The following is an 18,915-nucleotide window of genomic DNA, read 5'->3' as shown; positions in this document are numbered from 1 at the left end:
TCACAATCAGTTTTGCATGGATTTGCACAGCCACATATACATATATACGCTGAAATGCAAACCTGCAAAACTAATTGTAAGTAGCAATGTCTTTGAATATTCTCTCCATCAACAAGAGATTTGTTATCCAAGAGTACTGGAAGTGCCCACACTACAGTAGAGTCATGCCAAAACTACCTGCACTATGAGCACTTTGGTACTACTAGGACCCAATCTTATCCTCTGTACACAACTGTACACTGCACAGTCCCCACCATCTGTTCCCAACAAACAATAAAAAAGCAAAAAACAAACCATTGAAACATGTCCTATTCAAATGACTACTCAAGGCATACTTTTAAAATGCTGTATATTAGGCAGCCTGTGCCAGAAGGGGCATTTAGGGCAGTAGATTCTAAGCTGCTTCACTAACTGCACTAGATGCACCTTAACACAAGAGACACATTATAAGAAGCAGCTCAAAAGCATCAACTACTTAATTATGCACAAACTACAGTTCTCAGTAGCCATTGATTAAATCACCATGGTAATGTAAGAAGTGCTTGCATTGCAGTAGATCTCAAAAAGCTACCTGCACTGTAAGCACTTTTACATGGCCAAGGCCTATTCCTGTAGCAAGATTTTAAGTCTTCTAGGAGCTCTTCTTTTCCGTCCTCACAGATCCAAGCAGACTCACCTGGTTAAAACAACAAAACACACACACACACATATTAGAAACTAAACAAGTAAACTACTAGTTAATATTCCTGAAACAGGCTTTCCTTTGGCTTACAGAGTCTAAGCTAGGTTTTGTGGTTTCAACCAAATCCTGAGAAATATTAATAATCTCAATTATTTACACAGAATTGAACACAAATAACACTGGCAACTGCAAAAAGTCCAATTCTTACGTATAAGAGGATTTTGGACTCCCCCTCTCCATCTAAGAAAATTTGCTATCTGTATCTCAGTAATTTGCAGGCCGATTCTATCCACCCTGATTTTATAAGAGGAGGACCTAGAGAAAGGAGCATGTAAAACTCAGGGTGAGTATTCGAGTCTTCAGATCATTCAGAGCTTTTGGGCTCCATACGGAAAGTGACTATTAGATTAAATGAATATTCCCAGCCCCCACCCCATTAATAGAAAATGAGAGAAATTTTAGAGCTGGTTTAAGAAACACAGCCTTACAGTCTTCACATAATGCACAGATGGCTAAGAGATGTCACATTTTGATCTATTTCAAAGGGCTCTACTTCTGTTTAAACATTTATGGACCCATTTTCTCCATTAAACCAAAGTAGGCAGATTAGCTCTTCTTCTCTTCATGTCATTATCTTCCATAAGAAAACCCTCTCCCATTTCCAAGTGCTTATTTTACCTAAGAACATACAGCAAGGAGGTGAGCCTCTATGTGGAAAGGCTCCCCTAACTATTCCATGATGGGGTAACTGTTGTTTAGAAGAAAAACAAAAAATGTTTGGGACAGAATTTGTAATACGTTAAACGAGTGAGGGAATTTTAAATGTTGAACTTTCGTCACGATACCTCATGCCACTAAATGAGTCTAACAGTCTTTACAGACTAAACTGATTTAGAAACCTTATACATCCATCTGGAATCAATTTTCTATTAGGAAAGAATAGATTTAGTATAGAAATGAGAAAAATAACGTTTTTCCCCTTAAATTGGGTTTCTACACCTGTAAAGATTTCTTTTCCATTAAAAAAAAAAATACGCCAAACTTGACTCAAAATGCATAGTATTTACCAACTCAACCTGGCCAAACTGAGCCCCACAGCCATCAGACAGGGTGCTCTTCTAATTACTACCTTTTGCTAATTACCGGTTCATCTGTTATACCTCGCGCATGCTGGGCAGTCACTCTCCAAAAAAAAAAAAAAAAGGAAAAGAAAGAAGAAGTCCTTCCCTGTATGCCTTTGTGGCTCCCTTTTGCCTCTTCCCGCGTCTCTCACACCCTTACCTAATGCTCCCGTTGAAGTCCGCCAGCAGCCCGCGCGTCCAGGGTGTGCTCCAGCTGCTCACACCACGCGCTCCCGTCCTCGTGCTGCCGCAGCCACCGCCGAAATTAAAGAGAAAGAAACAAAGCATCATGGGAAACGGAGTTCTCCATTCAAAGCACCAAAAACGCGCCAAGCCCACGCCTCCCTCCCCCTCCATTCCCGGGTTGGTGGGAGAGAAGCCAAGGGGGAGGGGAGTCCCTTTTTTCTCTCCACGTGCACCTCCTCGTTTCACACCCCCACCAGCAAAGTTTTCCAGGAACCTAAAGGTCAACGGTGGAGAAGAAAAGGGGAGTCTTTTCCCGCGCGCTGCCCGCTACCCCTCAACCGCACTCTGGTACTTTGCTTTTCTCAAGTCCCGCCCGCTCCGTCCCCTCCCACCCAACCAGTCAACTCTCCCGGATCACAGCTGCCCCAACGAAGGGATCCCTTCTTGCCCAGCCACCCGCTCGGGTAACCGTGCGTGGGACCCGGCTCCGGCCCGCCCCTCGCAGGTGGAGAGCGCGGCGATCCCGCACGGGCCACCCTCTCCGGGTGTCCCCTCCCCACGTACACCCCGGGTCCCGGCGCACAGCCCGAGCGCTCCGGGGCCGGGTGCGAGAGCAGTCTCCCGCGGAGCCAGAGGGGGAAGAGAAGCGAGAAAAAGTGTCCACTAAATGGATCAGGGCCGCGAGCGCACATCTCACCCCAAAGTGCCCCTGTCCAGAGCGACGCGGGGCCACGAGCCTCCCTGCCACCACTTGAGGAGCGCTCCGTCCCCTCGGCCCTCTGTCCGTAGCTATATCCCTGGGAAAAGCCCGCCCCTCTGCCTTTAATAGCCCAGGGAAAAAAGCCCGCCCCCGCCCACCCGGCCCGCACAGGAATTAGGAAACGGAACCCCCACCCCGCCAAAGCGAAAACCCCACCGAGCACCCTGTTACCCACGGGCGGAACGCAGTCGGCATTCTCCCTTCTCTCTTCCCCCCAAGCTGGAGTCCTTAATTAAAGGCGCGCCTGGGACACCGGCCCTGGCAGAGGCCGTGGCCGGAGCCGGTGCGGGTGCCACCGGCATCCGGGCCAGGATGGCGCACTCACTACCACCTTGTCCCGTCTCGCTCCCGCGGCGCTCGCCTCAGCCCCCCACCGGAGACAGACGACGAGGCCCACGGAGCCGTGGGACAGGGGTGTCCCCAACCCGGCGCGCGCATGCGCGCCACCTCGCCGCTAGATTGAAAGTGTTCCTAAGGCCCGAGGAGGGAAGAAATACACACACGACTTACTCTATGCACATGCGAAAGTTTTAACCCCTAGCACCTTGTGCTACTGTTGGAAGTCTTTCGCCCTTGCCAGGCGCCCTCCTCACCCACTAAATCAGGGTTTCTTGGCAGGTATCGTTAACGGTAGCAGCCACGGAATACACGCGCAAATGTGCGGAAGATACGGTGCAATTATCTTGCTTTCTCCTCTCATTCCACCGCTAATGAGAACCAATTCAGGGCGGGCTGCTTCAAGGCCAAAGCCCGACAGCGCTCTGTAGAATAAAATGATGTCTTAGTTTAAGACGCACAATCAAAATGGAATTAAGCATACCAGACTTGGAACACCGGGTAATATGAGAGACAAACAGGCTAAACACTTTCTCCGTGTCCCTGGCGGACACAGGCGCAAGATGGGATTTGGGGAGCGTGGGCGGGGGGGTGGGCGGAGGTGTGCAGAGGGGGACAAGGTTACAAATCAGAGACCAGTGAGCACGCTAGTTCGGAGGAGGAAAGCCCTGGAAGGCAAGAGTTGGTAAGGAAGGAGGTAAGGGGTGCAAAATGAAGCCGGACCCCTCCCTTTCCACTATTGTTACCAGGGTGATTGTGGCAGCCCAAAGCCCGGAAGAGGACAAGGGCGCCATGTGATTCTCAACCTGGTGCACTGGTGCACAGTAGTAGCTCAGGCAAACAGATTACAAAAGACTGGCCTCTCCTGCTCCTGGCCCGCGAAAGAGTCCAACCTGAACTGGGCCAGCGCCCCTCAGGAGTCAGTGGTGGATGCAACGAAAACCACAATCATTTCTCCAACGTGAATCACTCGCACAGGTGGGCTTCCTCCCCTTTTTCATACAACAGACCTTGCAGCCTACCCTGGCACGTCTGCGTGATACTTTCTAGAAACTACGCAGCCCGAAGTTTACTACCCAACCAGATTCCTCCTGTAAGGCTGCACCGACTGCAATGCAACTTTCGACCTTTAATGGTAACGACTAGCAGTGGAAAGAAGAGGAGGGGGAGGGAAGAGAACTTAGACCCGACTTTAAGAAGCATTGTATTAAAGCAAGATAAGAACAGTACCTTTGAGCTGGAGCAAAACCTGGAGTAAAAAAAAGGGTTTTTGCGAAAGTGGCGCGAAGATAATATCATGTGATCCGACCCCAGGGCGTCTCCTTCCCCTTTTGCCAAACTCCCCTCCCCTCGAAAAAAGGGGGGTTGGGGGAGTTACATCCGCTCCTCACAAACTATTAGCATAATTAATTGTGTCCTACAGCTGCAGCCAGAGCTCCCGGGTCAATGAGTAAACTATCCTCAACCTCTTCAACATCAGAACAAAAAAACCCATTACCCTGATTTTGGAAAATGTTCCCAAATAAATCTCATTATCCTCAAAAGTCTTTATTTGGCATTCGGACTCTATGTGTCTTGGTTGGAGAGACAGAAGAGGGTTGGAAAAGATGAAATCATCCTATTAAAGGGAACAAGTAGAAGTAACTCCCCAAGAGTGACATATTTGAGTAAAGGTTTTCAAATGGAAATACCGTGTTGAGGGACCTCACTAGCTTCAAATTTTCCAAAAGTTTTAGCAGTTCATTAAACAAGACATCCTCCCAGTCTTCCTATTCGCCACCCCCATCTCCCACCCCTCCTCCCAGCCCTCCTTCCCTTTAAAGCTAGAACAATACCCGGAATAAGGTATTTTGAGATTGCTTTACCAGGATATTTTCTTGTTCTTAATTTTTTTAAGGGTTTGCAACATATAGAATGCCTGGATCAAGTTCCCAACTGGCGAAAATAATTTATTCCATCTCAGTACCTGTCTAGCACAAGGTAAAATTAACTAAGTACAAGATATAGGTTATGAGAAACTAGGACATTTTGATACACCAAATGATTTATTTTTGTCTTTTTCTTTTGGAAAAAAAATTTAATCATCAGCCAAAATACCTAGAGAATAAAAAAAAAAAAAATCTAAAGAACAAAGCATTTCACACACACCCCCCCAAAAAGTCAGAATAACTAACAGCTCAAAGAAAAGCACGTGATCCCTTCATGCTTTAAAACTTGTGGTCATGCTGAGGCTAAAAGCAAAGAGCTTGTGACCCTGCAACCCCGTCCCCTCCCCCAGACCACAGCCCAGGGCTTAAGGCTCCAGGCTCCCACCGGGCTCCTGCTCGCTCCCAGTATTGTGAGACAAACAATACTTAGGCATTCTGCAAAATAAAGGAGCCACAACTCCTATTCCCCAGTCACATCATTTATGGCCAAACAGACTGGCCAGTGTGCATATATACACATATATATGTATATATGATATAGAATACATGCCTACATGAAAGCCCAGATGTTCTATCAGAATGTGTAAGAAAAGTATAGAAACTGGCCAAAGGGAGGGAGAACTTGTTATCTTTCGTGAGCCTAAGGATTCTCATCACAACTTTAAATTCTTGACACTATTTTGAGTTTATGGTGGATTCAAAGAAAAGCAGATGAATGCCCCAGCAAAATATTCCCTGCAAAATAGACCCACTTTGAGCTTTCCTCTGCCTTAATAAGGGATGAAGGGATTCTTCTGTATTGACCTCTAGATTTAATTATACCATATAAAGCAGCAATCTCAAGTAGTTTGGATTTGAACACCTTTAAGAATACTGGTAATTGACATTTTACCCAGTTGAGAAATCATGTTACTTGATTTAGAAATAATATTAAGTGGCTGCGTTAAACCTGATGATTGGTATCTTAGAACAAAAAGGTCCCCATGGAAACCAGAAAGTAATTTAAGAGTATTATGTTCCTCACACAACTAGAATAGAGCTTTTGTTCTATGTGTATTTACTACTCTACATTTTTGAACTACACTTGCAGTTAAGGTCTGTTACACTCTGGCTTTGCTCAGGATGAGAAGTTTAGTGTCCCACTGAAATATGTGTTTTGCTACATTTATGTGGTTGTGTGTTCATGTGTTCATGTGCATGCCCATGAGGCCTAAAACAAAGCCAGCAGATCAGAACACTCACTAAACAGACTAGGGGTGGAGGGTCCCAAACGAAATATTTCAAATGCTATTTTGCCATTTGATCCTAGAGCAGGAACTGTGATTTCATTAGAAGTCTATCAAAACCGGTCTTTACTAACTTTATTTTTTAAACGAAGTATTCCTTTATTTGCAAACATTTCATAGTTTTTAGATGAATCAATCTTCTTTTGAATGGCAATCATATTAACACAAATCAGCCTGAAAAAATGAAATTTGAATTTTTTGGACCAGACCTTAATTTGTTTATGAAAATTTATATCAGCAGAACAAAGACAAAAATTAGACTCAGTAATGAATTTCTGAATGTTATTTCTTTTCAATAGCATATGCCAACATAAATCATGTAAATAAAATAAATACATCTTCAACTAAATAGCGTCCATGTGAATTAAATATCAATTTCAAAAGATTTGCCACTTGATAAGAAGCAGAAAATTTCACTAATTGAACATGCATAGTTAATATAACTTGGTTTAAAAAATGTATAAAGTAAAAATATACTTATTCCAATCTCAAAGGATTTTATGAAGACCAAATGGCACCAAGAGGTGGTGGATCAACTTTTCTGATATACAAATACATTTAAAATACACATTTTACTAAATTGTACTTGTAAGTAAACTTTACTTTTACAAGCTGGTCTTTGCTAACTTTGATCTTTTAGAATAAGTGTCTATTTACAAACATTTCTTATCTCTAGTAATGATTTAATCTTATTTTTAATCAAAAGGGTAATTAAATTACAATACAATTAAATTACATCTCACATAATTCAGTTGAAATATGTTGGTACTAGAACTTACAACATGGAGCTAATTTTGCTATTATGTGATGCCTTAAAATTACCTTGTTGTGTGGGTCTTTCCTTCTCTCAGTAGTATGTTAAAACACAATTTCCTTTCACTAACAACTGTATTTTTTAGTCGAATATTTTACATCAAAATACATGTGCAAATATTGAAAAGATACAAGAATAACCTGCTTGCCATCAGTAGAAAAATTATTTCTCAAATTAATTCTCCCACCTTGAGAATAGACTCAGTAGACATTAAAGTGATTCACTATTAAGATTAAATAGTGTTAAAGGTATTTTTACACTCTGTTTGAAACACTTTGATTTTCCTGTTTATGTGACCTTAGAAGTGGAACTTCTGGTATTACAAACCATAAAATTGCTAACAGACTGTAATACTATAATCAAAGAAAAAGCTATAAACCAGAAATGTTTTACACAGATCACTTTTTTCAATCACTTTTCTGATTAAGTTTGTCCATCTTTGCACCATTATAAATTTTCTAAGTGGAAAATATATCATGGTATGGAACACAATAAAAGTTAAAGTTTTACATTCAAAACACAGTCTCTAAAATCTCATCACCATAATAACATTGTCTTCCAAAGCAAGTAAATCATGGTGTTAAAAATTATCTCATTATTTAATAATCTTACACCAATAAGTCTGTTACTGACAATGTCATGATTGAGAAGTAAAAACTCTAGATGACAAATACGCTTTTAAGTTAGGAAGTTTTAAGTTATTTAATATTCTCTATGCTATAACTAAAATAAAGCATGATAATCTTCCACTACCTATGTGCAAAGAGGGCACATGGTATTTTTTGGAGCTTCTCTCTTTTTTTCTCCTCGAAGATAACATTTATCCTCAGCTTGGTAGTACTCTGCCAAGCTTAGAGATTCTCTTTAACTGTCTCCTGACTTGTGATTGCTGAAGGAAGTAGAACTATTGTCTGGCCTTTTTTATGCTGAGGAGGAAGGCACAGAGAAATGTGTTGAATTATCCAGATGCCTGAAAGGACTGCAATGAAAGCTTGTAACAACCTAAATAACAGGGCTAACACTCACTGTAAAAGGGAATCTTTCAACAGATACAGCCTACAGAGGACATCTACTTTTAAAATGAAAGGGGAGATTTTATTTTCTCAAAACAAATGTAATCTAGCTTACTTTTGAAATTTTTGAAAGGATGTCTAAGTCAACAGGAAGACTACTGATTTAAATCAAAGATGGAAAGATGCAGTTTTTATTATTTAAAATCATATAATTTATGACCCTACTTGGAGCTCTGCGCATATTTTTATTCTTTCAGAAAAGAGTGAGCTGTCCATCTCATCCCTCACTTTTTTAAACCCTAATGCATTTTACTACTTGAAACTTTACTCCCTAAATTTAAAAAATGATTAACATCCCTAAGACAAACGGATCCTTTATAACTTTCAGTGATCCCATTTCTATAGCTGCTACTTATTAAAGCATCTTTAAGAATTAAAATGGTTTATGTGCTAGTAGATAAAAGCAAGAAGAAAATGTGCAAGTTATGATCAAGTATGGATTGCATATTTGTGAAAATGTTTAGATATCAAATTGATAAACTTGCTGAACTAAACATCATTCTAGGATGTGTTTTAAGTTTTCAAGAACTTAAGGTTAAAGAAGCAAACATTATATGTTGGTATGTGTTACAAAAAAATACTGCATTATAGCATGTTAAACTTTTATGTTTTTTATAATTAATTAACTAGACCAAAGTTCAGTGTTTCCTTGGAGGATATCAAGGCTAATAAACAAAGCCATTTTAAATATAGAGTCTGCTTGTTGATTTTGGAGAAACAGCAAGACAAATAATTCTAGTGAATATCTAGGGTTAAATTATATTTTTAGAATATAATGCTTGACTAATCTGTAAATCCTTTCATAGTTATTTCATTTGCAGTTTTGCTTTAAAGACCATTTAAACAAAAGCATGGAAACCACTAGATCTTGATGAACAGTGATATATAAGAGTAAGATACACACCTTGCAATTACTAATAGCCTTCACACCCAATCATACTACTCTGGGCTTTCTTCAATTTGATCTGAAATAAAATTTGTTTTCTTCCTTTGTGTGTTTTAATTAAGTTCTTTTCTGCAGTGCTTTCATGTTTTTTCCAGTTGTCAAAAATATAATCTTTCTTCTGACATATTATTTATCAGTGTTATCTGAATGTTATATCTTTTATTACTTATTAGATATCCTCAACCCCAGTCATTTTTAAAAATTAAATCTGTCTGAAGATAATCAACAAACTAGAAATTGAATAGACCCCATCAGTTTGGTTAATCACCTAACAAAAGCAAGAACCAATTTTTATTTGCTCTGTTGGTTGGAGTCCTTGTTGTCCCACTCAACTAATTACCCCTCTTCGGTAAGTTTCAAAAGGATTTTCTTTAAATAGTAGTTTATAACATCTTTAAAATCTGCTGGGTGGGGGAGTCCTACATTTAGTCAATTTTTACTTTTGTGTCAGAAATTTAAATATAAAAGTTGAGAGGATTCATTTTATATTTTGGTTCATAAACAAAGTGTCCTATTTATCCTTGTTTTGGCGTATAGTCCTTTAGTTTTCTGCAATTTCAACTATTTCATTTACAATTCAAACCCACCATTCTTAAACTAATCTCTACACTTGATTAATCCCTGCGTGCACACTGCATGTTTTTAAAACTCCAGTAACAGTGTTACCAAGTTTACATAAAAGTCTTGATGATATTTAAGACCTAAAGCTCTCAGCAAATTAATTCTAAAATTAATGTTGCTGGCTTTTAACACTACCACATTTGCAGCTACATATCCAGCCTTAGACAGATTAGCACAATTTGCAAAAAGAATCCCAAATTCCAACTTGTCTTTCATTTTGTCTGACTCCTGGTCAAGTGCTTAGGTTCTTTCAATGCTAAGTTTGTGGCAAAATACTGTACATAACAGCATCAAACATGGAAATGACTTAGCAGAGTATCTTTTAAAGGATGGTTTAAACCAATATGTTAGGTTTGGCAAGGTCCTCAATGGGCATCTAACCTAATCACTTCATTTTACAGATGAGGAAACTGAAGCCCCAAAAATGACTTGCCTAAAATGCCTTCACTCATTGTCACAGAGCCAGGATAAAGAAAGACACTATTATGGTCAATTTTAAAAGAAATTTTAAATGGTCCTTGACTTATTTTCAAGCTTGATTTTCCTGGAGGACCATTAGGAAATTAAATGAGATCATGTGTGAAATCTACAGATAACAAAATGATCACAATGCTTGGCACTTCAGCATGCTCAATAAATGTTCTTTTCCTGCTTTTCTCTTTCCTGCTGATGCCATATGCATATTTCTTAGACTCCTTGCCAAGATCCTGACTTCTTGCTGCCAAAGTTTGGGGTACCAGCAGTGCAAGCAAGGCACAGAGAGAGGGTTTCAGGAGAAAATTTAACAATCTAGTCATTCTCACTATTTAACTACAATCTGATTGTACCAACTGAAAAGACACGTAACGACCATCTTCCCCCTCAAGTGTTCTGAGAAACCTAGCTGTCATACAGGGGATCTTGCTTGGTTTCTCACCCACTCACATCCCCAGTCCAGACTGGAATCCCAGAGCAAAGTACCGAATAATGAAGATTTGATCATCAAAATGTAACTTTATGTTCACGTTCATAACCTGCAAGTTGACAATTTCCTCACATGTCAATTGTTTCTTAGATTTTTCTTCAACTATAAGAAGGAGCAACACACCTTACTCCCTGATGCCTTTATATGTACTAATTTAACATTAAAAGAGCTGTTAATATTGTATAAACTGTTATACCATCTGTGTTATAATTCTGCTTCATCAGGTTTTATGGAATGCCCACCCCCCATTTCCTTCATTCCACCAGGCGTGTCATCAAAGGAGAATAAATTAAGTATTGTGCCAGAAAATGTGGTCTACTTTCTAAAAGGCATCTATCTCTAGCTTTCAGAAATGCCTTTCGGAATGAGCAATGTGGAAACAGTGTCCCCATTGTTGTTTAGGAATGTCATGAATTGGATCCCCACCCCAGCCTTTTATAGGGAAAAAGAATAAAAATCGTTCATCTGAGTTTACAATTATCATATTTGATAGCATATGCTAACATGCTAATGAGGTGAGGTATTATCATATCTTTGTTGAGGTCATTATGAATAATCGAGCTTTGTCCATCCGCCCAACCAGATTGTAAATTCTGTGATGGTGGAGAGAACCTCAACTTTGTAGTTTTATGAGACCCCTTTCAGAGTGTGTTGACACATCCATTGTTGGCCTAGTGACTAGGTTGAATATTTGCATTGAGGGATATCAGAAATGCCAGCTCCTTTCCACTTTGTAAATTCTTTTTCAACCCTGAGTGTTTACTACCGCCCAGGAACCATATGTAAAGTACCCGATAACATTAGCAATTATTTAACTCTCCCTAAAAATACGTAACTGAGAGATCAAGCAATGTTCCCCTAGTAAATAAAGATAACTCCAGGGAGTTTCTTTGTAAAGACCTAGACAGCTCATAGAGAAGTTCCTTTTGGTGATTTGGAGTAGAAAGGGGTAGGGGAAGATTAAGGGAAGCCAGTTCAATGTGTGTGTCAGAGAGAGGTTTTTGCATCTCAAAGAGGGGGAGGGGTTGAGAATCTAAGAAGACTGAAGCTGGGAATTTGGGCCTTTTCCTTCCCACTGACTGTTCTAACCTCCCTCTCCCAAAACTATGCAGTAGTGTCGAAAGGGACCTGGAGTGAGAAGCTGGAGATCTCAGCTTGAGTCTGTGCTCTGTCACTAACAAGCTGAATGACATTTAAGCAAATCACTTACTAGATTACCTCTGAGGTCTCTTCCCACTCCATAAATCTTTGCTTTTTATCTCAGTACCCCTCCTCTTTGTTCCTCTTTCCTGCAACCCCACCCCCGTGCTTCTCCAGTCTTCCTTTTAACTGGCAATAATAGTAGTAATGAATTAGTTACCTCTGGAGAGAGAACTGAGATGGTGTGCAGAGAATTAATGGAGACTAGACTGTGGCTCTTTATCTGTATCATGAACTTTTTCCTTTATTTCCCTGCATTTTCTTTACTAAGTTATAATTTCTCACAAATTTAAGGTCCTTATTTAAGTATCCAATAATCTGCCAAAAAGGTGTCTCTTTTGTGGATGTACATGTTAACACAAAACATTTGGTCACAGAGAGTGCAGTCAATCAGGAATTAATGTGAAATTATTCCACATAGACCTGCTATATAGAAAAATGAGCCACAAAAGTGCCATGAGAGTCCGCAGCCCTGGTTGCATTTTACTTCATCTTCTATGCTATCAGTAAGGGTTTGGGTTTGCTTTCGTGTAAGTGAACAGAAGGATTCTGGGAACCTCTTTGACTATGATTGTGTGCAAAGTAGATTAGTAATTTACCTCATGACGTGGACACGTGACAGAGATTTGGGCAAATCAATGGTCTCTAGTTCTCTCTCCTCTCATTCTTTAAGGGCCACTTTGAGTTCTACCTCCCACAGGAAGGCTCCCTTAGGTCCAGCACATGGTGATTTCTGCCTTCCCTGAACTACCATAGCACTTGCGTTTCATACTGCTTCAATTGCATACTCAGGTATTTAGAAAGAGAATAATAAACTGCAGCCTCTGTTTCAGTGCTTGGCTAGTATTATTATTATTATTATTATTATTATTACTACATGAGATCTTGCTCTGTTACCCAGGCTGGAGTGCAGTGGCATGATCATAGCTCACTGTAACCTCGAACTCCTGGACTCCAGCAATCCTCCCACCTCAGCCTACCAAGTAGCTAGGACTACAGGCACACACCACAATGCCCAGCTAATTTTTAAAATTTTCTGTAAAGACAAAGTCTTGCTATGTTGCCCAGGCTGGTCTCAAACTCCTAACCTCAAGTAACCCTCCTGCCTTGGCCTCCCAAAGTGCTGGGATTACAGGTGTCATTGACAGTTTCCAAAGCACATCAGCATGCACATTATTTTGCTTGACATTCACCTGAAATCTGTGAGGTAGATGGTTGAGGTTATCCTTGTTTTACACTGGCAGAAAATGAGGCCTACAGAGGTTGAGTTAACAACTCAGGTCTCCACCTACCTTGTTCAATCTGTCACTTCTCAGCAATCCCAAACACCACAATTCAGTATAAACCCTGCCCCTTCAATTATGTCACATTCAAGAAGCCTGCTCCTCACTTCCACTGGGCCTCTAAAAATGAGTTTAGCTGCTATCTCTACTCCATCAGTTCCTTAAACAGGGCCCTACTAGTACCTGAAATCCTAACTTTAGTGATTCCATCATTTTATCATTCATCAGCAGAATAGCCTAGGTAGTTTTTTTTTTTTTTTTTTTAACCTAAACTCAGAAGAGATTTAACAATCCAACCCACCTCATCCTGCGAAACCCTCCAGGCAAAAATGGGATTAATCATCTGTAACATTGATTGAGTGTTTACTGTGTGCCAGGCACTGCTGTAAATTCTCTCTCTCCCTCTCTCTCTCTCTCTCTCTCTCTCTATATATATATATATATATACACACACACACACACACACACATATATGTGTATATATATGTATATGAGATATGTCTCATATATCTCACAGGATATATGAGAGATATATGTGAGATATATTTCACATGATGATCCTACTAAATAGGTAATTATTAATGTTACCCTTCTGTTCTAGATGATGAACAGAGGCTGTGAAAGGTTAGGTCATTTGAGTAATATTGCATGGCAGGCACATGATGGAGGCTGTGCTTGAAGCCAGTTCAGCCTGTCACTCAGCACTGTTTCAGAAATCTTTATTCTCACCACAAATGAGAACAGTAAAGCCATGGTGGAAGCATTTGGATTAGTAAGTCAGAGTACAGCCCAGTGCTGGTGTCAGTAATTGAATGTGACTTCCCTCAGAGCTTCCGAGGGAAGCTTATGACACAGACATGTGACAGAGAGGGAGGGAAATGGAATTTTCTGGGACAGAGTCACGTGGTGGTTTCACCTCCAGTAAGAGACAGTAAGAGACGGAACAGTTGACTCTTTTTTTTTTTGGAGATGAAGTTTTGCTCTTGTTGCCCAGGCTGGGGTGCAATGGCACGATCTCGGCTCACTGCAACCTCCACCTCCTGGATTCAAGTGATTCTCCTGCCTCAGCCTCTTGAGTAGCTGGGACTACAGGTGCCTGACACCATGCCCAGCTAATTTTTGTATTTTTAGTAGAGGCAGGGTTTCACCATGTTGGCCAGGCTGGTCTCAAATTCCTGACCTCAGGTGATCCGCCCGCCTCAACTTCCCAAAGTGCTGGGATTACAGACATAAGCCGCAGCGCCCAGCCCCAGTTGATTCCTTTAACACTTCAGAATTATACTGTCCAATGGAAACATAGAAACACAGACATTTTACCTTTTTGATACTAAGTCTTTGAAAATCCGATGTGCATTTATACTTGCAGTACATTTCATTTCAGACTAAGCACATTTTAAGTGCTCAATACTGTAGGTGGCTAGTGGCGACCATATTGAACAACACGGGATTTTTGCTGTCTTCTGGCACCAACCACTTCTATTAATAGTACCTCCGTCTTTCTTATTAAGCATCCACACTGTGGCTATTAGCTGTTAATATTGCTTTTGCCAATGTTTCCAGATCATCGAGCCATCCCTATTAGTAAAGGGTTCACTCTACATTCATCTCATGATATCAGCTAACATTGAATGTGTTTGTGCCAGGCATGCTTCTGAGTGTTTTCGCTTTATGTAAAGTCATAAAATCCTCACAGCAGCCCTAAAAGCTAAGCTTTTTACCATTTCCTCATTTTACAATTGAGGAAACTAAAGTTATTTAACTGACCAAACCCACACAAGGATCAAGTGGAGGAGCCAAATGCACATCCCACCCCAACCCCTTGCCATGCTCTAGAACCAAGGCTGCAGGGAACTGACCAGGTAGCGTTTCACTTGAGTCAGTGATTAGATACAACTTGGGCTCAGCTCCTCTTAGGTCCTCCAAATCTGTGAGAAATTTGGCTACCACTGCTTTCCTTTTCTGTGGTTGGTTGCCCATAGCAACTAGTACATAGCACATATATAGGGTTTGTGTGTATCTGTGTGGGTTTGTGCCTACACACACACACACACGTGCGCATGAAGAAGATCAAACTACTACAGAAAGTGTTCATAAAAACCATAGGATTGTAGAGCTGGAAGGGCTCTTAAAGACCATCTTATCAAAACAGTGCAGCGCAGCACATTCAAGAGACTTGTCCAAGGTTACACAGCTGAACTAGAACCCAGATAATCCTAAATTAAGTAATTTAGTATATACTAAATACTTTTTTTTTTTTTGAGACGGAGTCTCACTCTGTCATCGCCCAGGCTGGAGTGCAGTGGCATGATCTTGGCTCACTGCAACCTCCACCTCCCTGGTTCAAGCGATTCTCCTGCCTCAGCCTCCTGAGTAGCTGGGATTACAGGTGCGTGCCACCACACCCAGCTAGTAGTAAATACTTCTTATACCTAGGGCTTCCTAGTTGAAGTATGGGAGATGGAACAATGCAGCGTCTGTTCTCACTTTATCAAGTGTTTCTCTTCTCTACCAGAATACCACCTTTAGCACGTCAGCATTTGCAAAATCTATGTATGCTTTTTAGAAATTTAAAACTGGAGAACTTGGAATTAAAGTGAATTCCTCCTGCCTTACCTCGTTCATGCCTATGGCTAAGCATTTACGTTGTTTCTCAAATGCTTCAAAAGGCCAAGGACATATTAACTTATCTGAGGGTTAAGATACTATCATACAATTGAACTGCCCTGCTGCCCTAATTCTGAGCCCTTATGTGTGAGTAACAAAATTGAAATTGCATAATTATCAGTATGAAGAGGTTGGGCTTAGCTTAGCCCTTTCATTTTATAGATTTAGTTTTCTTAATGATATTAAAACGCCCTACTGGAAAAAGTATTGTTATCAGCGTGACCTTTAGGATTAGTGCTGGTCACCATTTCAGCCAAAAGGACAGCAGTAACATCTCACAGAGATTCTTTCTTTCAGCAGCAAACTAGCCATCACTCTTTCCTCGGATCCTTCTATTTCAAAGTGAAGAGCTTCACTACAGTTGAAATGTTGAAATGTTTCCCACTTAAGTACAAAACACACTTGATTTCTTGTTAAAAAAAAAAAAACACAAAACACAGCTTTTATATATTATGTTTCAAAGTGGAGATGACTGTGAAACTTGAGCCCTGACACACAACCTCAACCTGACTTTCTAAAAGTGCCCAGAAAACTGGTCTTCTAATAAGCATGACGAGAGCCTGCTTTTTAATGATTTTTTTTTGCCAGTCTACCAGTCTACATAATTTATTCTAAATCATTAAAAAATCAAAATAGTTTACATTAAATAAATCCCCAACTATAAAAGAAGATGGTCTCCCTGATTGTTGGATAAAGGACTGAAAGGCAGAGCAGAGCTAGTCCCAGCGCAGAAAAGTGACTCAGTAGTGACAGCTTAATTCTCAGGAGCTGTTAACAGAACTTTAAGAAGAAAAATTATGTATTCTTGAATTATTTATAAAAGTCATGAGAAAAACACTTTAGGGACCATGGGGAATCAGTTCTGTTCTTTCTTTTCACATTTGCTGAGCCTGTGTCAGTGAACAAAATGCTAAGTAAAAAAACAAATGAATTAACATTTAGATGGTTGAGCAAGACTCTTGGTTTTTGTTTATTGCTCTTTGAATTTTTTTTTAGTAGCCCATTGTAAAACCCCTGGGGCACACCTTCAGAATACACGAATGTCAGTAATAACTAATACAACCGCTATGGAAAATACTCTGTTTGCAAAACCACAGGTTAGTTCCTGGAAGTCAGCACGGTCAGAGAAAGGATGTGGTATAGCAGAAAGTTTAAATAGCTCCTGCAACAAAGGGAAGAGAGATCTGTTGACTTCTGCCTCCTAGAGGGTTGAAACTGGAAAGAACAATACTTGAATAGCTCATTCAGAAAGAATTGAAGATGAAAAATTCATCACATTTTGAAAAGCTTCACTAATCACTTTTGGGAAATCAGGTGAGAAAAGAACTAATATATTAGGATAATGATAAGATGAAAATAAGTGTTAACTTCAGACTCAGCAAATCAGCCTGGTTTGTTTTGGTTGCTACATGGAGGACATTGGCATCACTTTTTAAATTAGCCCCCAAATCCCACTTCTCGTTGTTGTGAATTGGAAGAGTTGTCGTAATTCACCTGGTTCTAAAATTCTGTGCAGTTGTGGAGCTCTGTAGCCAAATAAGTTCCATAAAATAAATTCATCGCAGGCGCAGGAAAAGCAGCTCTTTTGAAAATACCTTGTGATCAGGCTCTAGGTCACGACCCGGGTCTTGAGAAACTTGAGTTAGTAGATGTTAGTTTTTCTTAGCTCTTTGTTTACTCTGGACTTAGACATTTTGTATTATTAAAAACCTGTGGCTTATAAGGACATTCTATTTATCTTTCCAGGCTTTTTTGATGGAAATGCCTGGATTTTCTTGGAAACAGGGATTTTATTGTGGATTCCTGGTGCCCCCTTGGAGAGGCTTATTTTTCTGGACAATAGTTTTCCTTAGTGTCACTATGCTTTTCATCTCCAAATAGTCACAAGCTCCCAAGGTCGAGAAAAGTGCATCCTTTTGTTCTAATGAATCTGAAATTCCATTTTAAAAAGTCTGCAAAACAGACCCTTGATTAATAACTGAAGGCATATCTCCACTGCATGAAGCATCCAGAGGGGTAGCCTTCAAGGCACTTGGAGAAAAAGAAAACCCAAATTATTCAAACTCAAAGAATTCAACAGCATTATTACTACATTTATTATTGCCACTTAAAAGTTTAAACTTTATCTGTGCTTTAAAGTGTGTTGTACAACATAGGCGTGCATGCTTGCCTTTGTTAAAAGAATAGAATTCAGTAAACTTTGCAAAAAGAAGTCAATCACCATTGCCTCTATGTGGAATTCTCTGGGTGTGAAAAGTCCTGTTGCTCCAGACTACATCTTTCCTTGTTGTAACATGAACATTAAAATGCCTTGTGAGTTTATGCAGTATTTGTGTATGTTATTTTAATCATAACTCAATCTTTCAGGGAAAAGTTAATAACCATTTTTAGTTAAATGCTACACCACTAGCCACTAGTTGAATATGGCTATTTTATATTTAAAGTTGAGTTAATGACAAATAACATGAAAAAACCAGTTTCTCAGTTGTATTAGCCACATTTCAAATGCTCAATAGCCTCATGTAGCTAGTGGCTTCTATATTGGACAGTGAAGATACAGAATGTTTCTGTCTTTGCAGAAAGTTGTATTGGACAACACTGCTTCAAAGGATACCTATTCTTGGAAATGAATCTTACTATCTGGCACAGAAAACGCTGATTGTTGCTATAACTTGCTGTCCAAAGAATCCCAGCTTTCTAAGATGATTGATGTCTCCTCCCTAGTCACAATGTGGAGAAATTAACTGAGGCTATGGATTTGGCATAATTATTAAGAATTCTGAAAATTTCATTCAAGAGTTGTTTGTTACTTTAAATTGTAATAATAATAATAAAACCTCTGTGTCTCAATGCCATTTAGCTTTGATTAAGCAAGGAAGAAATGTGGTTTCCTCCATTTTTTTTCCTAAGCAGGCTATGTAGAACACTATAGAAACTGCATTTGGTTGGCATTCATTAAATGCACATAAAATTATCACTGAAAATTGTTAAGAAAAGATACAGTGCCGGGCGCGGTGGCTCAAGCCTGTAATCCCAGCACTTTGGGAGGCC

Source organism: Papio anubis, chromosome X, assembly GCF_008728515.1.
Source record: "Papio anubis isolate 15944 chromosome X, Panubis1.0, whole genome shotgun sequence".
Taxonomy (NCBI): Eukaryota; Metazoa; Chordata; class Mammalia; order Primates; family Cercopithecidae; genus Papio; species Papio anubis.
The sequence above is the reverse complement of the archived record's forward strand: the minus strand, read 5'-3'. Positions refer to the sequence as shown.